The sequence below is a fragment of the Triturus cristatus genome, chromosome 4_1 (genome assembly GCF_964204655.1).
Source record: "Triturus cristatus chromosome 4_1, aTriCri1.1, whole genome shotgun sequence".
Taxonomy (NCBI): Eukaryota; Metazoa; Chordata; class Amphibia; order Caudata; family Salamandridae; genus Triturus; species Triturus cristatus.
This window is the reverse complement of record NC_140585.1, coordinates 758,497,184-758,524,557: the sequence shown is the minus strand read 5'-3', so window position 1 is coordinate 758,524,557 and position 27,374 is coordinate 758,497,184. Positions and strand designations below refer to the sequence as shown.

Sequence of the window (27,374 nt, the reverse complement as noted above, 5' to 3'; positions counted from 1 at the left end):
ACACCCCCTGGGTCGTCTTTACCGGGGTACCTCTCTTTGCAGGGCCGAAGGGTTGAACGAATAATGGTCCGCCCAGCAATCGTAGAACAACAGACACGCTGCAGTAAGAATGCCAGCGGGAACTCAAGATGCGGCGTGCAACAGCGAGCCGGCTCCGTTCAAACGAACGGGCCGGAAACAGGAAGAGCCTGAAACGGAAGTCAGGCAGCTGAGCGTTGGGACACGAAGGGATCTCGAGACAAGAACGCTAAGCGCGTTTCCTTGTCCCGAGATCCCTTAAATACCAATGCACCGGACGACGCGGAACGTGGGGCATGACAGTGAGAGGCCCTCCAGACAGCTGAGACACTCAGAGTTCCAAAGCCGATGATCAGCACTAGCCCTTCAGAGGAGGCAAACTCGGACTCCGACTCCGGGGGTAGCATGGCCTTATCCCCGTCCGCATCTACTCAACTCAGTCAGGACCCATTGGGTTGAGCTCAAAGGGGTCTTTTGGAAGAACACTGTCGCTAAGTACTGGAACCATATCCACCCACTTCAGCAAATTATTACTTATTATGCATTAATGCATTCCTAACCGATCTCTATTGTACAATGTATAGGTGTTGCCACTGCTTACACATGGGGAAAAGGGGGATCTCCTGCTAGTATGATGGCCGGCCCGACTTGGGCAAGTATTCGTTTAATAGCTTAAGAAACTTGTGTGTTACACACGTAGCTTACCCTCACAAGTGAAGGCAAGAGTTCTAAGTGTACAATGTTAACCCGGTTTTGCACAGTTTGGTCAGACGAGGATTTTAAAATCACAATATGGGGGGTTGCTATGGGTTGCTATGGGAAGTGGGGGTGAGAAGAGAGGTGATGATGGACTTGGTGGAGTTGGAAGACAAACTGCAGGCGCTAGAAGTGGCAGCTCAGGAACATGTAACGGGAGAGGAGCAGTTGCAGGAGGCTAGGATTAGGTACACTGAGCTATTGGAGCAGCTCCAGACTGTGGATCTCCATGCTTACACGCTGCGTACCCACGCCAAAGCGGATAGGGCTGGCACGCTGCTAGCAATACTGATTGCTCCCCCTTTAACTCCCACTCCCACCTTAGCAATCTATAATGCACAACACACATTGATAACTTCCCAGAGTGAAATAAATAAGACTTTCCAAGAACATTATGCTAATCTTTATATGGCACAACCATCAGAGAGGTCAGAAGAGTTGGTGCTTCCTTGAGGAAATAGACCTTGTCACTGTAACGGACGCATCTACTAAGCTGTTGGCAGCCCCGATTACCATAGCAGACATCCGGGTTGCAATAAAAGCGCTGGCACGCATTAAGACCCCAGGCTCAGATGACCTGCCTGTAGAATTTTATTCCTCATATGTGGACGCACTGGCCCCGAAGCTGTTACAATTATATGTCACCTCACTTGAGGAAGATAAGCTGCCCCCCACTACTAAGGAGGCAATTGTCACATCCCTATTGAAACCAGATAAGGCTTCCTCTGACTTGGTGTCGTACCGACCATTATCGATACTCAATACAGAATATAAAATCCTAAGTATAATTTTAGCGTCCAGATTACTTCCTCTGTTGCCTAAATTATTACACATGGACCAGTGTGGTTTTATTCCCAAGCATAGCACTTCTCTCAATATTCATCGGTTTCACGCCCTGATGCATGCAGTGAAGGGGACATTGCCATTGACTGGATGCTTGTCCCTAGATATACAGCAAGCGATCGATACGTTAAGCTGGTCATACATGCTTGTAGTAAAGTTTGATATACCCCCCGAATATTGCAAATGGATTCAGTTACACTATACTAACCCCACGGCCCGGGCCCTGTCGGGAACGATCATATCGCCTGCGTATCGTATTTATAGGGGTACTCGCCAAGGTTGCCCCCTGTTACCCCTATTGTTTGTGTTGGCATTGGAGCCAATGGCCCAGCGACTACGATGTGTGATGGCCCCATATGGCATACCGTTGTAGACAGTAATACACTCAGTTTCACTTTACGCGGACGATATACTGTTATTTTTTAAAGAACTTGGCATGGACATGCAGCTCATAGCTACAAAGTTCTCGCACTTCGGAGCAATCTCTGGTCTGCATCTTAATGCCACAAAGTCAGTAGCATACTCCTTCTCCGAGGCATACGAGGGAACCCACTTGCATTTTGGTCCATTACAGTTCAGGGTAGAACCTACAACATTCAAATATCTTGGGATATGAATCTATAGGTCCTTCACTGACACTATTGACCAAAATGTAGTGAGGACTATAAACTCACTCCGTTCACAAGTGTCCTTTTGGGAGACCCTGCCATTGTCAATGGCGGGCTGTCTAGCAGTGTCCAAAATGGTCATGCTACCTAGACTCTTATACCATTTCGTGAATATCCCAGTAGTCCTGCTGGCCTGGATTTTTAGGACACTAAATATTTTACTAACGCCCTTGTTATGGGGAAAGGGAAGACAGAGACTAGCACTATCCAAGATGCAGCTGCCGAGCACTGCAGCCGGCATGGGGGCACCTGATTTTAAAATATACTGTATTGTTGGGCAGCTGCAGTGGCTGGCGTATTGGTTGGCGGGACATAACTTGTTGAAATAGGTTATACCCCTGTAAGATTACAAGGAGGAAAGTTGCAGGCACTGCTGTGTCCCGGGGCCGACAAGATGCGAGACCCTCCCTTTCTGTTGTCTATTGCTTTACACTATTGGAAGCAAGCTCAGAAATATGCATATCTAAACTCACGGAATGCGCCCCTTGGGACACCATGGAGATGTGCCTGTTAGGTCTCCTTCCACTCCCGAAGAAGGCAAAACTACTACGTCGATGTATAGGGTTAGCTCTGATGCTCGCAAAACGATTAATAACACAGCGTTGGAAATCTCACACGGCGCCACGAGAGGGAAATGGAGGGAGGAGGTCATTAGATGGACAGTGGCAGAATGGGAGGCGCTCTGACGCGAGGAATATAGGGGATTGCGCAGAAGACCAATTTCCCTGGAATGGGCTCAAGTAATAGAGCGGAAGCAGACGAAGACGCAGTAGAGGCCCTAGACCCTCTGATAGCTTAGATACAACTACCAGATCCCTGCCTGGAAGGAAGTTTGGACAGGGAGAGTCCAACCCTTCCCCTTTTCTTCTCCCTTCTCTCCCCCCCACTAGGCTAAATTCTTAGATACTGTTCAGCTCCCTTCCCCCTCTCCCCCCCTGCCCAAGGGCACATTGGCTTAACATTAGCATGATTGGTCCTCAGGAGCCTGTCCTGGCGGAAACGATTGGATAAAGCAGCTAAGTTTATAGTTAACAGTTAGTAGGGAGTGAAGAGTTGTGGGTGGGATGATGAGGTTGGGTGTTGAGGGAAGAAACTGATGATCTACAGAGATATAAGATATAGTGTTCTAAACGAATTACTGTGGTTAAGAATGGTGTTGTAGAATACTAGTTTACATACCAAGCAACTAATCAGCAATGCATTGTCATAAAGACTCCCAACAACATATGCAAAAAGATCTGTATGCTTAAATGTAACCAAAAATGAAGCTATATACTGTAATCTTATGTGTGTCTCAGAACTCTAATAAAATTGTCTTAAAAAAACATTTAAGTCATCAGTAAAATAGCACAGTGTAAATGAATGAACCAACAAGACTCAATAATAGACAGATATTAGATTCATTTGGTTATTGTATTAAATCCATAGCAATGAGCAATCTTTTGAGAATTTCAGTTAGGAATATCACAGCTTGCATTAAAGTGCCAAGCATTTAGGCAAGGCTTTATCGGATGGTTATTATAAAATCAGTTTACAGAGTTACAGAGTCCCACTACCATTAAAAGGCAGGGGGATAAATCTTTTGTCTAGCAGCTCAAATCCTATAAAAAAGGGGGAAAGAGTCCACATTTAAAGTCCATTAATTGTGAGTCCATTAGCATACAACAAAAGAAATAAAGAAGAATTAAACTGTTCGGCAAGGAAGATTTCAGTCCATCAGCTGCTCGTTGTGGCCTCAGTAAAGCAGTACAAAAGTAAATGTCCTGGTTATTTACCAGTAATCTTCATTACTCTGAGTATTGTCTTCCCCGCCACATGAGTTATGAAGCTCCACACCAGAACCCTCCAAGGCAATTTGCATTCTATGCCTCCCATCCCTTCCCAATATGGCCGACCACCATCACCTCTGACATAGTAAAAGGGGAGGGTTGACCCACCTCACTTCCTATAGAACTATTAAGCCCCAAAAGCAACCACATGAAGCCAATAGCAAAACAGGGAGGGAGTGATGACAACTCATGTGGAGGGGAAGACAGTACTCGGAGTAATGAAGATTACCGGTAAGTAGCCGGGGCAAAACCTCCTCACCACCAGAGTTACGAAATGAGCACATACCCAAGCCTAGAAGATTCATTGAAAAAACACAAGAAACCACAGACAACTTGATAATATAAACCACAGCTTTTAATCAAAAAAGCAAAATAGATGGAGAACAACCAAGGAGACGCCCACAGAAGACGTGACCATCAAGAGCCGGAAGAACCAGCACCGAGAACAGCCTCCGCAAATCCCCCCACAGAAGGACCACCCAACACCGGCTGGTAGTGGTCCATAAAAATGTGCGGAGAGGACCAAGAAGCTGCCCCTTCAGATGTCCTCAGTAAAGAGCCCCTTGAAAGAGGCTCAAGAGACAAAAAGACGCCGGGCGATCGACCCTGAACCGAGGCAGACACCTCAGAACCCTGGGAACCATAGACCAGAAGATTGTCTGCTTAATCCATCCACTCAGGGTGGAAAGAGAAGGTTTATTTTCAGAACAAACAGGCCCAAAAGTGACAAACAGATTATCACAGCATCAAAAGGAAGAAGTGCACTCCAAATACACCAGGACTGCTCACCTGACATTTAACAGAGAGACCAGAATCCACCCAGGACTCAATGACCAGAGGGAAAGAAGGCATAATAACCTCCTGGGAATGGTTAATAGCTGAAGGGACTTTGGACAGAAACTTTGGACCTGGGTGTGAAACAACCCGGTCCGGTAAGACACGCAAAAAAGGAGGTGAGTGCAGGAAAGAACCCAGTTCCCCAATCCGACCTGCGGAAACGATGGTCACCAAAAACACCACCTTCATAGTGAGAAATTTGACCTACAAAAACGGAACCCCCTGAATGGCCCACAACATCAACGGAAGATCCCAAGGAGGAGCAGAAACAAAGGTTCCTAGGACGCTGCAGAAAACATTTCCGAAGCAACCGGGCAACTAAAGGATCTAGATTGTCCAACTGAGGACTACGGAATGCCCACAAGGCCGCCCACTGAGCCCGAAGCGTAGAATGGGCAAATCCCAGGGTAAAGCCATCCAAAAGGAAATACAGCACCCTCAGCAGATCCACAGAAACAGCCCAGACCCTTGACGCACACCACCGAGAGAAGGACGCCCAATGGCGAGAATAAGACAGAAGAGTGGCCGGGCGACAGGAGACCTGCAGCAAATCAACCACCTCCACGGACCAAACCCAAGACAAAAGGCTCTCCCTCTCAAGAGCCAGGTCTGAAGATGAATATGAAGCAGAACCTCCACAGGAAGAGGAGGGCCCCGCAGCGGGTATTGAAGATCCAGGATCGTGAAGCACTCCCAGACGGCAAATTCCTTAAGCAGAGGGAACCAGGGATGGCAAACCCTGCCGGGCACCACCACCAGAACAATCACCCTAGCACTAGCATTCACAGGCATCAGAGGAAATGCATAAAGCAGAGAGCCTGGCCAATGGAATTACATTGCATCCACCCGCCACTCCTCTGGGCATGGAAGGAGCTAGCAGAAGCAGGGCAGGTGAGCTTTTGCCGCATCCACAAATAAATCCACCATCAGGCACCCAAACCGTACCTGCAACAGTCAGAACACCATCCCATCAGGGAGATGGAAGCCATGGGGGGAAACACCCTGCTCAGGCAATCCACCACTCAGTTCTCCTTCCCTGGGAGATAAACTGCCCTGAGTGATAACACAGTCTCCCCCGCCCAGGTCTGAATCTCCTGCGCTAGGAGCCATAGGGAGCAAACCCTTCAGCTCTCAGAGTGATTAGTGATTGAGGTAGCCCATCACCACCTGATTGTTTGTACGGACCAGAACATGGTGCCCCCAATGAAGCTGGTAAAGCTACAGTGGTTCTGTCGGGGAGAAAACAATTACTTTACAAATGGCAATGAATCTTGTTACCAATATTTTATATATATGCTTAAGCAATATCCCAGAGAGTAAAAAGTAAAAGTGGGATAAATCACAGCACGCAACAAGGTGAATACAATGGAACACAACGGTACAAAAAAAAACTCCAAATTTGTTTGCAAAAATTATTATTATTTGACATTTTTTAGTTTTTCACAAAATATATTGAAAGTACATTTTTCAAGGGCTGTCAAGGTGAGGCATAATTGTAAAGTGACGTGTTTCAAAGTGACAATGGGTGCCCAGTGTCGATGGTGCAGTGCATATATGCAAGAGTTAAGCTATATACAAATATGTACAAGTTGAAGAATGGTCAGAACAACAACTAAGCCAATATCTCTGGTTATGGCGGGACCGCTCATTAGTGTGCACCAAGCAATTTGTTAAGACTGAGCCATGTATTATCGTTGAAGTTTCGACCCTGATAATGCGTTAGTATGGTGTCAAAGTGGCTCAGGTCTTTGGAGGCCTGCTGAATGAGAAGCCTTCACATCCACGGACTTTATGCCTGGATTTACTTCAAATTATCTTCCGTTTTCCTGACTCATTTCCTACTCGACATAGAGCACATCTTTGCTGTGTCATTTCAAGGCGAGTTTTTCACTTTAACTCATCTCAGAGATTCCACTTACCTGAGCCTTCCTGACAAGTGCAGATCTTTCTGGCAGCCTCGACTCAGTGAGGAACGCCTAGGAATACTTCCCACTTCCTGGGCTGTCCTTTGTCCTGAAAAAGACACGGTTTGATACCATACTAACACATTATCAGGGTCGAAACGTCAATATTAATACATGGCTCAGTCTTAACAAATCTCTTGGTGCACACTAATGAGCAGTCCCGCCATAACCAGAGATAGTGGCTTAGTTGTTGTTCTGACCATTCTTCAACTTGTACATATTTGTATATAGCTTCACTCTTGTATATATGCACTGCACCAACAGCACTGGGCACCCATTGTCACTTTGAAACACTTGTCACTTTACAATTATCCCGCACCTTGACAGCCCTTGAAAAATGTATTTCCAATATGTTTTGTGAAAAACTAAAAAAAATCAAATAATAATAATTTTTGCAAACAAATTTGGAGTTTTTTGTTGTATCGTTGTGTTCCATTGTATTCACCTTGTTGCGTGCTGTGATTTAGCCCACTTTTACTTTTTACTCTCTGGCATATTTCTTAAGCAGTGAGTCATATAAAATATAGGTAACAAGATTCATTGTCATTTGTAAAGTAATTGTTTTCTTCCCGACAGAACCACTGTGGCTTTACCTATATACTTACCCAGGTTCTGAGGGACACGGGGTTCCCCCATTGTATCTATTCAACCCAATGAAGCTGAAGCAAACTCCAGACAAGCCAAATGAACAGCCTTCGGTTCTCAGAAGTTCGACGAGCAACCTGACTGTAGGCGATCCCAAAGACCCTGCACTGACCGGGATTCCAACGTCGCCGCCCAGCCCAACAGGCTGGCATCGGTTGTCACCACCCGGGAAGTGGACACCTGAAACAGAAGACCCCTTGACAGATTGGAGTCCACCATCCAACAACCCAGATCAGACCAAATCTAAAGAGACACTACAACTGGCAGAATGTAATCCAGATTCCGAACAAGCCATAGCACCGAAGCTGCCCTGATTGCAGCCACAGATGACATTAGATCCCTCCTTCACCAAGGAAAAGTGGTGGCCCTGATCCTCCTGAAACTCTCAGCAGCATTTGACACAGTATCTCACCACACCTTGATGAAAAGGCTTTACCACATTGAAATCCAGGGAGACGTTCTCAAATGGATTGCTGGCGCCTTCACCTGGAAGAACTAGAAAATCTGCATTCCTTTCTTTACCTTGGAACCAAGGAACACCATCTGCGGCATCTCTCAAGGTTCATCTCTCAACCCTCCTCTGTTCAACAGCATGGACTGAACATCATATCCTATGCTGATGATGCACAGCTCATCCTCTCACAACCAGAAACCCTTCCACCATGCTGACAAGCTTCTGAATGTGCATGATGAGCATTGTCGACTGGATGAAAGACAACTACCTAAAACTCAACACTGAACGGTGGAGTGAAAATACAGCTTGGGCTCTGTTTGAGTGAAAGGTGATAGGCTCTGAGAGCTGATTTTATTACTGGCTTTCCTATCCAAAGAGTAGTCCTTGCACCAGATGCACTCAAGCTTTTTACAAGCTTTACGTGCCGCATCCAAGTGTGAAGAGAACCACTTGGCAGAAGAGCTGCCCTTTCTCTTCTTCAGCTCCAACAAAGGGGCTAATGCATCTGCTGCACCATGAAGCAAGGCGTTAACAGCCTCTGCAATAAGATTGACATCATTGGTCAAACTGAGGCATGTACTGACATGGAGGTCCACCCAGTCCGAAGGCTTCACTCTCTTCCATGCCCTTGAGGCAATATGGTCCGGCAAACTACTCTGCTGAGGTGACAGCAAAAATCCATTTAAAGAAAATCAGGTGATAGTGAGACCACAGGGCCGGTTTGGGAAGGCAAATTGGTAATGAACAGTTGTAAAAATCAGATCAATAGTGTGACTTGCCGGCTGCTGAGTGCCAACACCAGCTGAGGCAGATTCAAAGCGAGTATATGCTTGATCCGCGAAGAAGCCAACTGGGCCTGAAGATAAATAATTATAAAATCCCCTATTTTCTTTTTTTATATTTCTTTATTGGCATTTTGAATAATATAGAAAACATTCTCAGCTACTCTCACACAGTAGGAATTATTACATCATATTGTAGTCATTTCCCCTCAAATTTTGATACATTTGAATGAATAAACTTTGACTCGAATGCCAAACCATTGTTTATAACTGAAGATACCATCCAAACCACTTAACCTTTTGAACTCCCCCCACCCTCCCAGCCCAGTGTCACATTCCCAGCGTCACCTTCTTACTTATATCTCCATCTGGCTGTTCATTAACTATATCTATTGTACCTTCCTGGTGTCTAGTTTTATCTTATTGTGTATGTGTTGGTGTTAATGAGGAGCATCCGTGATAGATGTTGACATCGGATTCTGCAAATCCTTAATGTCAGTCAACATAGTCACCCATGCCCGCAAATCATCCTTGTCCTGCCTGACGCATCTCATACATATTGCTTCTGCAGCTACCCACTCACCTATATCTCTCAGCCACAGCTTAACCTGCAGTGGATTGGGTCTCATCCAAAATATGGCAATACTTCTTTGGCCAACACAAGCCCCAACATTACAAATGTCCTACTTAATTTTTTGCTTTTGGGGTGGGTAATAGACCCAGCAACACCTCTCGTATCTCTTTCGGCACAACCCATCCTGTGGCTTCCTTCAGTTTATCTAAGATTTCCATCCAGAACGGAATTATGGTTGGACATAACCATATAATGTGCAGGAAATCTGCTGCTGCAGCTATACACCGGGGACATTGATCCGAGCGAGTCGGGAAAATCTTACTTAGCGTTTTACGGGAGAGGTAGGTTTGGTGTATAAAATTATACTGTATCAGTTTGAACCTCACATTCGAATTTACTACTTTAATCCCCTCATGGACTTTGGTCCATTTCTTTTGAGTCAGGGGCTCCCTTAGGGCTTCTTCCCAATGGGCTTGGACTGATAGGAGTGCAGCTGTTAAGACTTTTCGAAGCGCTCTATATAAATGTGAAATGAAGCGCCCCCTGTGCCATGTATAGCATAAGTTGTAATACCTTTGTTACCATTGGCTCCTCCAGTATAGACGCCCATAGTTCTCTGGTAGTAAAATGTTTGTTGTAAAAAAGATCTCCCATTGTCAGGCAACCGTCCTCCTTCCATTTATGGACAAACATAGAGGCCGCTATTTTTGCAAAGGTTTGTCCCACCCATAATGGCATATCTGGGGCATATGAGGCATGCCATTCCACCTTTTTTACTGATCGTTCCTATATCTGCGCCACATGTTGGATTTATGTAGGGGCCAGTGTGAGGAACACCTGCACCCAGCGTCAGTAGAGTTGCTAGTGAGTCTCCCTTATAGGTGCCTGCGAGCAGCCTTTTCTCACAGTTCTCGTTTTCATCCAACTGATGAATGGCATGTTGAAGTTGGGATGCCATGTAAGACATTTCAAGGCAATGATAACAGGAGTAGAACCCGTTAACCCAGGTGAGACCGGGTAATTAGTAAAACAATAAAACAATGTCTCAACTAGGGAACATTTAGCATGGACAGTTAGAAAAAGTAGCATACATCATAGAAATCAGGGAAAGAGAACAAAGGGAGACCACAAGGAAGGAATGAAATAAAGAATTTTAGTAATTGCAGGTAGTTATAACAGCACTACTGTACAATTGAAATGTATGGTGACCATAATACACAAGTGGGCACTGGGCGTGCTAGTGACAAGTGACGGCGAAGTGACACAAAGTGCTAAAGCAGCGTGAACGGCGGGATATAATAACAGATAGTGGTCAATAAAGAGACAAGTATGTACAAATTTGTTTGTAAATTGAGTAAAGTCAATTGACCACTACGGGCGCCAAGGTTCTGTGCTGGGTAATCGACGGCGTTTCAACCTGATTAATTTCACGTCATCATCAGGACAAATGGTCACGTAAATTACAAGTATAGTGCTGTAAGGGTAAAGGGAAAGTATAAGTAAAAAAGTGGCCTGAAGAATAATTGCTCACACACCTGGATTTACCCGTCCTCTCTCACAAGCTCAGGTAACCTTACCCCTACCTTTTCCTATCGGTGTAGGCACCCTAACCCTGGACTTCCCACCCCTTAATTCAATTATCCTTCCCCCACAGCTGCCCGCGATTGATTCCTGCGCTGACTTACCTTCTGGACCCCTTGCTTTTTCTGGACCTCTGACCGCCTACATTGGTTGTCTCTTATGCGGCTTCCAGGTAATTGTACTGAACCCTGGCTCCCCCATACTCCTTCTCCTCTCCTTCTTTGGGCCACATTTTTACTTATACTTTTCCCTTTTACCTTTCCCCTAACAGCACTATACTTGTAATTTACGTGACCATTTGTCCTGATGATGACCTGAAATTAATCAGGTTGAAACGCCGTTGACTACCCAGCATAGAACCTTGGCGCTTTAGTGTCAATTGACTTTACTCGATTTACAAACAAATTTGTACATACTTGTCTCTTTATTGACCACTATCTGTTATTATTTCCCGCCGCTCACGCTGTTTTAGCACTTTGTGTCACTGCGCCGTCACTTGTCACTAGCACGCCCAGTGCCCCCTTGTGTATTATGGTCACCATACATTTCAATTGCACAGTAGTGCTGTTATAACTACCTGCAATTACTAAAATTCTTTATTTAATTCCTTCCTTGTGGTCTCCCTTTGTTCTCTTTCCCTGGTTTCTATGTAATACATTTCCACATGTGGAACCTCTAATCCCCCACTCTGCCATGGTCTCTGCAGCGTCGCAAGACTCACCCTTCTACGGTTCGATCCCCAAAATAATTGTAATATTTGGTTATTCAGTGTTTTAAAGAAATTAGTGCATATAGTGAGTGTTGCAACACGTACAGACATCGGGGTAGTATAATCATCTTTGTAATAGCAATTCTGCCCATAAGGTACAGAGGCAGCCTTTGCCAGAAATGCATCGAGCCTCTTTTACCTTCCACCACCTTTCCAATATTAAGTTCCAAATGCCTAACTGGTGAACTCGCTAATCTGATTCCCAGGTATTTAGGGTCAGCCTCCACCCACGGAAACCTCCCAGCTGGAAGTATCTCCCTTGGCATCTGTGCTAGTCGGCCAATTGGGAGTAGTTTGGATTTTTGGGAATTTGTTTTTAAGCCTGATACTTCCCCACAATATATTCAGTAATTTAGGAACCGTTTAAGCTGGTTGACAAATATATACTAACATATCGTCTGTATAAATGGAAACCACATGATTAGTGTCGCCTAATTTGATCCCCCATGCTTTCAATTGCTGGCACAGAGACTCCGCTAATGGTTCCATGGCCACTGCAAATAATAGCGGCGATAAGGGACACACCTGTCTGGTGCCCCTTTGGAGTTTAAAGGCCCTAGAAATTAGTCCCCCCAAACGTATCCTAGTTTGAGGGGCCGTATATAACAGTTTTAGCCAATTAATAATTCCCGTCCCCATCCCCATTTCGCTCAGTGTCTCCCATATATACGCCCAGTTTACCAAGTCGAAAGCTTGTTCTATATCAAGCAATGCCATGGCGTAATCCTCTTTCTCAATAAAAATCCCCTATTATGGTATTATTGGCCCATTTCAAAAGATGAGGACCACCAACAACATGAACCAAGTGCCCCAACAGGATGAGAACGAGGTCACACAAATTTTAAAACGGGCTAAAGTAATATTATCTTGTATTTCAGCCTCGGAACCCCAACAACAGCGTCAGTAAGGTGCCTCAACTAGGAGAGAGCGAGAGATCAATTTTGTTTGTTTTTTAAAAACAAGACTAACAGAATATCGAAAGTAGAAAGTGTAAAATAACTGACTTACCTGAGAACATTTTGTTATCAAATCTTGAAAAGATCCTATTCAGGCTTTAATTTGGTGATAAGGGCTTGGATGTATTCCATGTAAGTTTCTCAGTTTTTAATAAAAACGTTCAGCCTTTATAGGCAGCAATTCAAAATTGAAAGAATATTTTTAAATTTCTGTCATGGAAATCTAAGTATTTTTCGGACATTGCCTTTGATAATTTAATAATGTCAGCAAGTGGGTTGGTTGCGGCAGGAAGGTAGATGCATTTAAGGGATTGGAAATTGGATGCATCACAAAGGACCATTTAAGAGCCAGACACCTATCCAACATTTCAGGCATAGATCAAGATACTTTTAAAGGTTTATAAAACATATGAAAATTTAAATTCCAGGCATACGAAATTAAGAAATTTGAACTAGCCACTTTCAGGACAAGATTTCAGCCTAAGCAACAGACCACTACCAGCATAAGAAATGGTCAGGATTCCAAAGTGAATTAAATAGAATAGTATCTCAGTGGTATGTTCTGGAATTTCAATCAGTGCCTCCAAAATCAAGATTGTTTGTAGGTATGTATGTACCGGTATTTGTGTAAAGCGCAAACTAATCACCCATAGGGGTCTCAAGATGCTAGGCATATTAAGTGAGCTATTGCCCAGAGTCACAGGGTGCTAAGCTGAGCTGCCACCCGGGATCGTACCATGAGCCCAGTGCACCGCTCTGGCCGCTGCACCACACCTCTCCCTCCACACACTATTGTTACAATACTCCTGCAGAAGCCTAAGGGAAAACCAATTATTCCAGTTTCTGAAAAGAATAGACATTTTCAGTGGTATTCACATGTGTTTCTAAAAGTAAAGAAACCATCAGGACAATACAGGTTCATAACAGACGTGGATGAATTCAATTCATTCATGGAAACAATATATTTCAAAATTAACTAATTGCATCAAGTTGTGCAACTGGTTCCAGAAGACAGTTTTCTTTCATCTATCATCTCCAGGTTGCTTACAGTCATATCCCCACAGCAGAAAAACATCGGAAATATCTCTTTTTTTAGTGGAATATTGTGTTGACAATTCTGTTTGTGGTTCTGGCTAAGAGCCTCACCCATGGCATTCACTAAAGTTCTTGCTCCAGTGATGGCCTGACACCACAAGGAGAATATTTAGATTCATCTGGACTTGGAAGATCTTCTGACAGTAGCTCACTGGAGTTTCCAGTCACAAGCAAGGATTTCCCATCAGCAAAAGAATAGATGTGCATTCAAGGAGATGTAATATTGCCTTCTCATTGCAATGATTAAGGATTTGTTTCCTTCATGGAACTTACATTTGGTGTTGTCAGCTCTCTGTTTAAGCCATTCAGAACAATTCAAAAACATATTTGTGCATGAAGGTTTTGTTTCTAGTCTTCATTACAACAGCTAGGTGTTTGGAGGAAATGGGTGCCATATGTGTTACTCCATATTTAAAGGTTTTTGAGGATCTGAGAAGCCATTTACTAGGAACCAAGAAATAGTTTTGCCTGTATTATATTCTAATTTTGACAGGTCATCATTATCTGAGCCTGTCGGCTACAGGAAGAGGCGGGGCAGGGCCAGCTCCCCCCCATCCCCACAGCCCGACGATTGGGTTTTTTGGAACACTGGAACTCTGGACACACGTGTACAATCGGCAGTGGAGGTCTGTGACTTGTTTCTCCCAGGCTACTTAGAATTGCGTGGAGATTTTGACTATGACTGACTTTACTTATAGATAAGCTTGAATCTTGTAAATTCTAGAGGGGAGCCTAATTTTTATTATTTTTACTGTTTTAAACCTTTGTGATTGTGCAATCGTGTTAGGGAAAAATTAATTATGGTGAAGAGGAAACCTCCAGTTGGGGAAGCAGGTAAATCTTCTAACTCATTACGATCTTCGTCTTCTATCTTAAACTACAGTACGGGGGCTATGGGGGTGATCGAAAAGCAGATTATGAACGTGGAGGAAAATATAACCATCTGTACTGCTTAACACACAACCAAAATCAGCAAGAAAAGCGCCCAGGGCCTTTTGTTGAGCTGTCCATTGAATTTGTAAAAGTTGGTAAGAGCTTTGCATACCAGCAATGAATACTGCCGGCTCTGTTCAGAACTGCTGGGGAACCTGAGAGCCCCTGCAGTCCCTACCAGCTCCCAGCCTTTTGTGGGGGCCAGCATTGCTTCCACACAGGAATCTGCTAAACATGCAGCTCCCTCTGTGTGGGAACAATTGTTTCATCTGTTTCCCTGCCCACATGATAGCGGGCTGGGAAACAGTTGAAAACTCTGCTCCCAGTAAGATGTAGCCGTTTGACAGCTCCTGCTTTCTGGGAGTAGAGTTATTGTTTGCTCAGGCCCTGCAGGATGGCTGTCCCCAGGGTCATTAATGGCTCCAGAAGTGGGGCTGCGTGGCTCCCTCTTTCTGTGTCTACAGGCTGACCCAGGGGAGGTGGTGTTCCCTAAGGTCCTATATGGCATTACTAGCACTCTACCGATATGTTATAGCATATACATATATATTACAGTAGCCCCTCAACTGTTATAGTTAGGGATACCAGAGACAAGAATTTCTCTGATTTATCATTTGTGCCCGTTTGGCAAATCTCTACGAAACTTTGCAGACCAATTCTTCCTTTTATAGTGGCAGATAATACAACGTTTTGAAATGATTAGTCAAGGGGATGCAAAGATAAAAGGGGTCCCAAAATGCATTTTTCCACTAATGCATTTTTGTAGACTTTGGTATCTTGTGCAGCAGGAAAATGACTGAACGGATTTGGATCACTGACATGATGTTGGTAACATTGATATCATGCAACAAAAACATTGTGTCAAAGATATCATTAAAAAAGTTATTTTCCTATTCTTATAAAAGAAAGTACAAAAATATAGGGAACATTTTTTATTTCAAACTAATATTGTTACAAACTTACAAAAATATAGTTCCTTTATATATAGTAAAGTTTCTTTTTGAGTCCTTGCCGGGCAGAACTGCATTTACCAGAATGCCAGAGCCCCACGAGGCGGTCCCTGCAACGTGCTCACCTGACTTACAACATTATCCACGTGCATGTTGTCAGAGCTGTGAAAATGTATTTATAAGTGGCAAAGTTCTGGAAGTGGAATTTCCTAATTGTAAACATTGGCATTGTTTAAAAGGGGCACAAATCCTCGTTGTCAAACCTTGCCAGGTGGATTAAGGATGTGATCATTCTAGCTTATTCTTTGGCAGGTGCCCTACTGCCTGGAGGTGTCGGGTTCATTTATCCAGAGGATTGAATACTTAATGGGCTTCAGTTTTGGATATGTGTTTTGCAGCAACGTGGGTTAATCTGTCAACATTTGTTCAGCATTATAGACTAAATTTAATACAAGAAGCAAATTAATGTTTGGAACAAAACTACTAATTTGCAATTAGTTAATCAGTAAAGTACTGTGATTGGCAACAAGAAACACTTTTCGTTAATAATAAACTGGGTACAGCATGCTATGCTGGTGCATTTATGTTTCTTCTTTATAACTGTGAAAATGTGTTCAAGATTGGTATATGTGCAAAAGTAAGTAAGCGGGCGAGGAGGGTAGATGAGAAAGTAAAGTCTGGATTAGTTACAGGTAATTGTCAATTCCCTGATCCTGCACTCCTTTTCCCATTACCTAGGTCCTTCGCTCCATACCATTTATGCTTTGTAGAGATGAGGCTTAAATATTGCAGGAAGAGGGTAGAACGTGTCTGCCCTTCATAGTGAGAGGGGTGGTTCTTTTTAATTAAAATTGATTTGAAAAGGGGTGTCTAGTGGTATTCCATTCAACAGTAATAGGACGAGGAGTGCATTTTCAGAGTGATAAAGTTTACTGTTAAGTAAGCCAGACATTGCCATGCACCCCATGGACAGAGACAGTGTCAGTCGTCTAGCTAAAGTGCTTTTCCTGGAAAGAGTCTTTTCAAATTCAATGATGGCATGACATTGTCCTCCAAAGTTTTGACTCACTCCGTCCAGATGGATAACAACGTTGGAGTATTTTAACTCTTTTGGTGGCCAAAGTCCTCAAGCTTAACAAAGTCCTGGTGTACCATGAGGAGTATGAGAAATGATACATCGTCCACAACCAGCTAAGATCGATTATAAAATAATTGGATCATCACTAACTGGTTTGAGAAAACCGTAATGTTTAGAAGGTATTTCCATCAATCCTTCCTGGAACAATAGATTCAATTCTTTATGCAGCATTTGACAGGTGATCAAACATAACAGAAATTTTGAAGGACAGTTTGACTTTATGTAAGAAAATAAGGTTCTGTGATTTCTTCTCATAGACAGATTTTGATAAACTACTCCACCGCAGATTGCTATCATGCAGGGATGTGTCTTGCTACACCTACTAATCAATCTGCATTGGAGCTCAGAGTACAATGGTCTCTCATTGGTCAAACTATGAGGGATTGCAGGTGTTTGAACCCAGTCACCTGCCATCTGCCTGCTCTGTGCAGTAGACTCAACATCAAATTATCTTTGCTCCTCTTTGCCTGCCAGCCAAGGGACTCAACCCATCCAAGTCAGCTGCTGGACTCATCAAGCTGTTGTCAAATAGCCTCACACTGTTGTCTTTGAGCCATTGAGCACCCAGGCTTTTATTGGTGAAACAGTGTGAGTTGCCCTGCTAAGTTGCTTTCACCTATCTTTTACATTTATTGAATGACTTTGAACTATTTTAAGAGAATTTCTGGGGGACTTTCAGGAGTTTTTCCAATTTTTTTAAACACTTTTTGCTCATAGTGTGAGTGTGAGTGTGAGTGTGAGTGTGAGTGTGAGTGTGAGTGTGAGTGTGAGTGTGAGTGTGTCAGTGTGTGTGTGAGTGTCAGTGTGTGTGTGAGTGTGAGTGTGAGTGTGTGTGTGTGTGTGAGTGTCAGTGTGTGTGTGAGTGTGAGTGTGAGTGTGAGTGTGTGTGTGTGTGTGTGTGTCAGTGTTTGTGTGTGTGTCAGTGTGTGTGTGTGTGTCAGTGTGTGTCTGTGTGTGTGTGTCAGTCAGTCAGTCAGTCTCAGAACTGTCAGCCTTAGGGTGGTCGTTCCCCAAACCTTTAGTCTGCATACTTGTAGTTTTCTGAATATCTCTGCACCTGTAGTTAGAAGCCGACAGTGCTCTTTCATGAATGACTGGGACCATTTCAGATACATGGCAAACCTTTATATATTTATGTAGGGCCAAGGAAAGCAGCAGTTGTGGGATCGACCTAGACCTGCTTAAACTCCCTTCCATATTGTAATTTAGCTCTGGCTGACAACCTCTCAAGTGCTTTTAAAGAATCTGGACTTTTGTTGAGAGATTAGGTGAGAGTTTGATGGGGTTTAATAAACTCGTAACTCTGACATAAATCTGATATGTTCACGGAAAAGGAGTGCTGATATGTAACAGAAGTGATATCGTGATGTCGAAATCGCAATAAAAACTTCCAAAGATAAAGAATGTCCAACATTGAGCAACTTCATCATACAGATGTACTGCATGTTTTAGGAGAGGCATCTCTAGTTTTCAGGATCTGTTTTTGCTCTCCCAGTCTTTCAAAGTATTGCCTGTCCCTGGTAAATTGAAGGAAATCTGTCATTCATTAGTTAGCACCGCAGCAAAGGCGCCTGTATTTTCTGTAGCAACAACAGAGCTATTATTTCATGGACATTTCAAAGTAACAGAAGTGCTGCTACCCTTATATATTGCTCCCACCAGACAAGCTAAAATGTATTTCTGCATCACAGTTAGAAACCAACGGAGTGATTGCTGTGCCATTTATTTTGTTGTTCTAAAAATGGAGAACAATGGCCACACCAAATGACGTGAGCCCTGGCAGTGCTAGCTGAAGCCAGCTGTCTGCCACACTCGCCAGCTGACAGGTGTCTTAAATAGTTGAAGACCTGGCGCAGCAGTATTTTACTAGGTAGTTAATGGTTGTTTGTCACTAGAATTTTAAGAGTATTTGCCGCTTCTGAATGAAAATGTAGCAGCATTTGTTGACAGCTCACCAGGGCACAACAAAATAACATAATACAAAGCAAATAACAATACAACAAAAACATAAATGGGAACAACACAACAAAAAAGTCAAGACAGGAAGCAATGTAGCAACCACAGTAGAGTAAACAATAATGACATCAATACAATAATGCAGCATAAAAACACAACAGCGCATAAAACGACCAAACACATGACCACCATATGAAAATGCAATACATAGGGGCTGATTACGATGTCGTTTGGAAACTGTCCCGAAAAAATCTGTTCCAGACTAGTTTCCAAATGATTTGGGTCCTGGGAGTCCGGACAACCGATTACGATGCCTCCCAACATCGTTTGGTCGGACTCGCATTGACTTCAATGGGAGCCTGTGTTCTGAACGTGAACACAGGCTCCTATTGAAAAAAGGTGTGGTTGGGGAAAACCTTGCACCCTTTGGCGGGCAACCCATGGTGCCTACCAAATCATGCATGGTTGGGAAGAGGGGTCCTATGGGTACCCCCATCGGATTCGACAATACCGGGTCACATCCGGAGCCCTTTCTAATGACATCGTAATCAGCCCCAAAATGTGAAAATATTCTTTCCATGCATTGCCACCTCCACAAATCTTTGCTAGTGCGGTGGTAAAAGGTGCTAGCACCAAGCACTGCTTTACCACCAAGGACTTGGAATAGAGCCAGTCTAGCTTTTTGTGATCTGCCCCTTTTCTCTTTGCACACACTGGCAGACTGTGTATCTGCACTGCACTAACCAGCACATATAATATTTTATTTCTCTTGTCCACAGCAGCATTATAATCAAAGGCTGCCATCTGAAAAATGGCTTTTCTACCTTCAGATGGTCTAGTGTTCTAAAAACATTTATAGTGCATTGTGTCCTTTTTAGGATTGGTGTGCATTTTTATGATCGTTTGAGTTTACAGTGGCATCTTTATGGTGGAGGAAGCCAGCTTTCATTCTTTAAAGCTTGTTGCCTCAATCTATTTTTCCCCAAATCTATCTGGGTGGTATGGTGTCCCATAGCTACAGTACTACAGCGCTAACACCAGGCGGCAGATTAAGGCCTGGTCCTGGTGGGCCTGCAAAATGCACCTGTTAGTTTGAGTTATCTCGGGGTGCACATATTAGTGAGTGCGCAGGTTGCTTAGGATTAAAGTTCGCGTTTTCAGGAATGTGGATTAGCGTACAGTTTGCACAGTGGCATTTGTAGCTTTTTTATTTCGCTTGTAGTTCCAAACTGCCATATTTAAAAGTTTTATATAGCGCTGGCTAGACCCAGAGGTATCAGACCGCTTTACAGAAACAAGAGCAAGGCAAAAATCATAGGGCCCGGACCCTCCAGGGAACCCCGCTCCAACCAGTAGTAAACCCACAAACCATTAATCAGTCCAAAGGGTAAAATGGCCATGTTTAATCAAACAAAACATTCATAAACATGACAAGCAAAACATTATTATCTTTCAAGATTACAAATTCACTTAATCACACTTTTAATATTTACAAGCATTCAGAATTCATAGTCCCTATTTATGATACCTAAAAACTCCAGCACTAAGGGGCCTCCTGGCTCGCATCCCCTAAATTGAGAACCACGCAAGGCGCAACCCATCTGCGTCCTTGAGCGATGAGCCCCCCAGCCCTTGGTCCTTGTCTGTCTTTTCCCAGGGGGCCCACCCCTCACCACCAGGCTGCCAAGGAGGCTCGTGTGACCTGTCACCCTTGCCTCTCCAGCCGGTGTCCCCATTCTCCTTGCAGAGAGCTTACCGTCTCTCTCCTCAGTGCTGGCCTTGGGAGTATGCCAGCGGGCCTCCCGTTACCCTGAAAATCACTGTTCTGTGGCCTCTTTTCCACAAAAAGACCCTCCCTCCTAACCTGTCTCCAAACCATATATCGTAGGGACGGGTGGGTGGGAGATCGCTACAGTCTTCCAGGAGGTCCAGGGCAGGAGCAGGAACAGAGGAGGAGTGAAGGTGAGTAGGGGGTCTAAATAGCCCCCACCCCGGCTCCACCTCCCCCCCTTCATGTTGTCTGTGTTGGGCCCACGTCTTGGTGCCCCAGAAGTACTACCTCCGGCCAGCAGCCAATTAGGCTGCTGGCCGGGCTAAGGGTGGTGTGTCGCGGGTACGGGGTCCGGGTCCTAAGTGCGCACTCTCCAAGGGTCGCGCTTGGCAATGGAACAATAGTTACATGCAAGATACAATCAAGAACATGAGAATCTCACCATCAAATCAGGAGACAGGAAAAAATCCTAGGATTCAAAGGCTATATACAGTTAAATAAAATAAGGGAGGTATAAACTTGGAGCACAAAATAAAATACAACAAAGAAACATTTGAAGGGGTTAGAGGGATGGGGTAACTGAAGAGAGGTCAAGATAAATTTTAAAAAATCAGGGGAGAATGCAAAAACTTACAGAAGTATAGTTAGAGCCGACAAAATACATGAGAGACCAAGGAGAGCAAAGGCAGGTGTAAACAATAAGGAGAACGCAGGGAAAACGAAAGATCAGCAAGTTAGCAGAGAGATGACCTGTACAGGTGATCAAAGGATATCAGGATCTGAAAGCATTATGGACTCTAGTATTTATTGAGATGGCCTTTTAGGTCTCTTTTGAAGCCGAGGTAGGAGGGGTTGCAGCGAAGGTCCCTCGGAAGGGCATTCCAGATGCTAGGCGCGTTTCCTGAGAAGGAGCGAGCCTGAGTGGATTTCTTTTTTAGTAGAAGGGGAATGAGGAGAAAAGCATTAGAGCTTCTCCTCGTTCTGGCGCTTCCTGCTCTTGTGAGTTTATTTGTTAAATAAACCGGAGATTGGGAGTGAAGAGCTTTGTGGGTGATGCAGGCAGTCTTGTAGATGCATCTCCGTTCAATGGGGAGCCATTTAAGGGATTTGAGGGCAGGCGTGATGTGATCAAACTGTTTGCAGTCAGTAATAAGCCTGGCAGCCATGTTGAGCACTGCTCTGAGGGGGGCCAGGTGGGCTTTGGGGGCACCACTGAGAATAGTGTTGTCCTAATCAAGTTTAGAGAGGACTAGTGATTGAAAGACTTTTTCCTATCATCCCCCCATGTACTGGAACAAGCATCCTCTTCACGTGCATTCTTGCTCAAATTACTGTAAGTTTAGGAAACAACTCAAAGCCCACTTATTCTAAACACCCTCATCGACTCCTGTTTCTGATCCACGAGCAGCTCCGAGATGCCCTTGGGTGATTTGTGCACTATACCAAGTCAATTTAGCAATGATTGAATGTCCCATTTAAAGTCATCTTGAGGGATCAAGGGTTTGATTTTTTTTTTTAGGTGTTTAAGAGTGAAAAGTGCTCCTTTGGCTGCGTTGTTGATATGGTCCTTCAGTGCCAAATTTTGTTCTAGGATAAAACCTAGGGATTTTGCCATGTTGGATAGAGTGAGCAGACAGTTAAGGGCGTTGAGGTCAGAGATCCAGCCTTGGATAGCGAGATGGTTACATTTGGGGGAGAATAGAATGATTTCCATTTTGTTAGCGTTCAATTTTAGATGGTTGGAGTAAAACCAGGATTGAATCTTGCTCAGAGTGTTATTTAGATGAAGGACATCGCTGTGAGATTTGATTTTGTAGAAGAGTTGTGTGTCTGCAGCGTAAAGGTGATAATTGATCCCGGCTTGATTCAGAATGATAGTAAGGGGTACCATGAAGAGGTTGAAGAGAGAGGGGAGAGAAACGAGCCCTGGGGGACACCCAGAGAGACAGGTGTAGGATTGTAAAGGCAGGAGTTGATCTAAATTTGTTGTGTTCGGTGTTGGAGGTGGGAAGTGAACCAGTTAAGGACAGTGCCATTGATCCCTGAGCGAGACTTGAGAGATTCAAGTAAGGATGAATGATTGACTGTATCGAAAGAAGCTGAAAGGTCCAGGCCATTGGCACAATGTGTCACTTAACTAGTATGGGTGTGACACAAAATGAAGATAAATGTCTGGATCACCATGTTTAAACAAATCAAAAAGCTTCTAAAAAGGGGGTTAGACCAGTGCTTAACCTGAGCGTTGGTGCAGGTTTGCCCACTGGTACTCGTTTTTGGGGGCCTGGTACTTGTTTTTCATCATCAAAAGAAGCGAGAGATAGGAAGAAAGGTGAGGTGAAGGAGTAAGAGAAAGATGGGAATAGTGACCGAAGCCAGGTATTAAAAAGAACATGAAGTATTGAGATAGAGGTGCACTCAGTGTATGGTAGTGGATGAGAGACATGAGGTTGAATCGAATAGACTGCCTTAATATTCGGCAACCAGAACATCCAACAACATAGGCAGTGGGATCTTAGGGAAAACCTTGGATACCTGCACGTTTACAAATTAGCACAGGGTCATACCAAATACAATAGCAAATATTATGACGTGTTTGGGTCTTGCTGCACCTTATCATAGTGATACATCTTGAGTCTGCACTCAAGCATTTGATTCCGCACCTCACTGTGGTATAATATTTCCTCTGGACCTAGTAGTATTTGTAAGCTGGTTCACTTAGCTACTGCACCCATTGAATCGTTTTGCAACACTCTAAATGAAAGCCTTTATTAAGGAGATTTGATCGAAAAAAGCAGAGAAATATATTAATTTGACGATAGATTCAGAAGCAATGCATTGTTTCTAGGTAGGTAAAAAGTAAAGGGTGGGTAGTGAATAATGTCAGCAGCACTGCATTAAAGTCATTAACATTCGCACTATGAGATGTCTTTTCAGGCACATAGAAGACATTTGCATTCAATTTGTACCCATACTAAGGTCAAATGTTCACTTTTTTCATATTTTCAAAGCTAACACCTCGTTGAATTTGCTGAAAAATGGCTGCACGCAGTTTGATGTTTGTAGACAGTCAGCAGCCATTTCAAGACTCTGTATGTGTGGCACCTGCAAACGCGGAGAATGCTAATGCACCCAGTGATTCATAATGCCTTTTCCTCATTAACAAAATCAATGTCTAATTTAGTTGCAAATTATTGCAGAAAAACTAATTACCAGGTTATAACTGATTATTTGCCAAGCTGTGCTCGTGGAACTAAGGTACACAGTAAGGCAAAAAATGCTTGCAAAACACGTAACAATAACAAGTCTTTTCGTCAGTGTTGTTTCTAGTTTACTGGAAGGGTGAGGTGCGCACAGCCAGTTTGCAAGAGTCACAGTGAAGACCTACCGCTTATAGAGCCAAATGGCTATTTTGTTATCCTCATTACAGATTATTGGATACCACATCGATTAGCAGTTACACCTTTCAGTTGGATAAAGATGGACACACATCCATGAAGTAGATTATAACTATGAGCATCACATAATCTTGATATCTAATCCATAATGTGACAGAACATAAAATATACCACAGCGGGCAACAAAAGAATACATTAAACATAATAAGTGATAAGGAAACTATAAAGAATATAACATGGATGCAGTTTATTCATAGTCATGAGCATCTACAAATGAAATATGTGTAGTACGGTACTTGTCTCTTTACGTTCATTAATTTTCAGAGAACATTTAACAAGAATTTTTTTATATAGTCTAAGAACGAAATACAGCACATAGTCGAAATTAGTATGGACGATGCATTACATAAAAAGTAATCCTAATAATATTGGGCGAGCTACGTGTGAATCACCGCTGAGACATTGCAGAGCAGAGTAGACCCTGGTCCAAGCAGAGCCACAGCATCTTGTACTGAGCTCCTCTGGAAATGCACCGTATAATGAGCCCTCTTATCATTCAGCTAGTCAGATGAAGCTATGCTGGCGTTATTCTTGGAGTAGGAGGTGCTTTTCGAGTATAATCTTGACAGCAAGTAGGAAGGTCATCACCATCAAAACAGGAAGTAGAGTGTCAGAGATTTGGTGAAAGGAGGGCAACGCGTATGAATTTTAGAGGCTGCATGGAAGACTCATGGTTCTTGAAGTAGTGGTGGAGTAGTGAGCGGAGGAGCTGTTTAGGGAAGTAGAGGGAGATAGTTGGCTCTGGATGGTATATACCAATATCAGCTTTTAATATATGCATGCTTTATGTGCAGATCTACCCACTGGGAGTCAACAGGGCTCACGATGATGAATGATGGGGCAGCTTAGAGTAGTGGGTTGATCTGCATTGTAGTGCAACATTGAGAACTACTTTACCTTCCTAATATTTGCATGGGGCGTAAGAGGAGAGGAGGAAGGCTTCTAATTGGCATATGCAATAATGTTCTTGACAAAGGAATCACATTATTAGCAGGATCCAGCATGAGTTAAGAAGAGGTCGAACATATCTCAGATACCGAGGAGGTGAAACTCAGCTGATTTTTTGTTGAGTTTATATGTGTGCTTGCACATGTGCCGTCAAAGGTATGCCCTATAGCTCTTAGCAGAACATGAAATAACTAAGAATTAAGGGGAAAGGGAAAGGAGAAGGAGAAGAACATGATTTTGGAAATTGTTAACGAATTAAACTCATTTTATTCCATTTTGGATGGGATCGAGGAAGTCAGGAGAAACAACTTTCCCGTACAATGGCAAAAGTCAGTCAAGGAGCCAGTGAGACAGGCATTCACCATGCTGTTAAAAGTTAGAGATAAGGGGAAAGAAGGAATGAGCATTCATATTTTGGTCATATAACTGTAGTGTCTCGAAAGTTTCAGGATACGGAGGAGGAATGAATATAGACTCAATCAGTGAAATATTGAAGGGACTTGTCCAGCCGGACAGAGGTCAAATATTTACTTATACGTAGATAAACAAACATTGATACATTAGTACATAAAGTGGGACACAAGCCTGTGTCCTGTTGGAACAAAAAGGAGAATGCAAGACAAAACGAAGCAACAGGGGGCTCAGGCAAAGCACATGGTTTTTTGTGAAGAGCCGATAAATAATTAAAAGGAAACAAATCAAATGGAACACCTTTACACTTTCAAATAAGCTATTTTAGGCATATAAGGTGTTATTAAAGTGTCGACGGCGTTTCGATCCTTTGGGGAAATACACGGATCATCATCAGGACAACAAGTATTATCCCTGTTGGATAGCGCCTGAATAACCTGGGGTAGAAGGAAGGGGAGAAAGGAAAAGGAGGGTACAATTTTATACATTTACGTTAAAGCAGGGGAGATTGACTGACAACTTCGGCAGTGATGAAGGAGGCGTGTTTAGGTACTGTGGACTGGGTGAACAGGGACAGCGGCCGTGATATCTAACGTGCCGAGGGAGAGTGTGCGCCTAAAGTACAAAGTGGGCTCGACTTAGCGATAGAGCATTAGGCAATTGGTGCCAGAATCCTCGTGGGTTTTAGAGGAAGTGAATAGGTGAAGGCTTGCGAGGCTATCGTCATGCCGTGAAGTGTAGCGAATTGCCGGATTACGGTAGGCATTATAGTGCAATATTGTGGGGTAAACGCATGCAATCCAGTCATCATGCACATACAGTAATAACGCGTAGAAACGGAATCAGTTTCAGGACGGTCGCGGCGCATTTTTTTCAAAAATACAACATACAAAGAATCATTTCGGGCGGGCCTCGTGTGCGTCATGAGTAGCACAAGTGGATATAGGTTTCGAAAAAATAAGTAGAGGTGAAGGACAGAGTCAGAGTAGTGACGAAAAAGGCGCTTAGATCTGAAACTGAATACGGGCTTACCGGTAAGGGGTGGTGGGAGTAATAGTCCGGTACGGGGGAGTAACAGCGTAATGCGGCAGCTGTGACTGGGGAGGGAATTAGATGGAAAGTGTGAAGGAGGACGTGGTCAAGGACCCTTAAGAGCCGTGCATTGAAGGTGGCAAAAATTTGAAAGGAAACTCACCGGGACTAGCAAGTTGGATCGGAGCCGCGGCAGCGTGCTCGACGGCACAATGGCCTGGAAAAAAGGGGGGCAAGGGTTAAGCCAATGTAAGGCCAGATTAGGGATGCCGCTGTGGGAATTGCGAAAAACAGGCTGCGTGGCTGGGACTCACCTTAATGTTTTTAGAAACTGCCTCGGTAGTGGGATGCAGGTTTCCGTCAATGCGGGAGCTGTGAGTGGATGTGGGCGGGGATATAAGAGACCAGGCAAGAGACGTGGTTGAGCATATTCAGGTTAGAGGTGAGTGGAAATAGAGGGAGGACAAGAGGTACCTTGGAAGTGAAGAGGCCATCTTGGAGAGTAGAGGAGAATCGAAAAAGGCAGTGAGTGTGAAGAGAGAAGAGTGACTGCCGAATCAGGTGGGAGAGAAATAATAGCGCAGTTTGAATTTAAAACTAATAGTAAAAAAGAGGACATCAATGCAACGGAGTGATAGACTAGATAAGTGTGGTCCAGTCTTCGAGACGGTTCAATCCAGTATTGAGACTGTCAGTTTTCAAAATCCATTTAAGCTCTTCTTTGTTCAGCAATTTTGCAATGTCTCCACCCCTGGGTGGTAGTTTAACGACAGTGATAATAGTTAGGCCTGGGCCAAAATTCCGTTCCATTCGCGGAAATTGCGATATTTGGCATTTTCGCATTCTGCAGAAAGCGCGAAAATTTCTAAATTTCCGCAATCCGCAGCTTAGCGATAATTTGTTTTTTGCTCGCGCTGTAAAAAAATACATTCTCGCGTGCGCGCGATCGCCTTACCTGAATCCCCGCATTCGCTGACAAGCATTCCCGACGCGGTCGCGTTCTCCACGA

The 27,374-nt window shown here is 43.8% G+C and overlaps 1 pseudogene; it reads right to left on the bottom strand.

Moving 5' to 3' along the window:
- Window positions 1–8,289: 8,289 nt before the first annotated feature.
- LOC146855497 (uncharacterized) overlaps window positions 8,290–27,374 on the bottom strand; it is a 124,350-nt pseudogene continuing 105,265 nt past the window's right edge.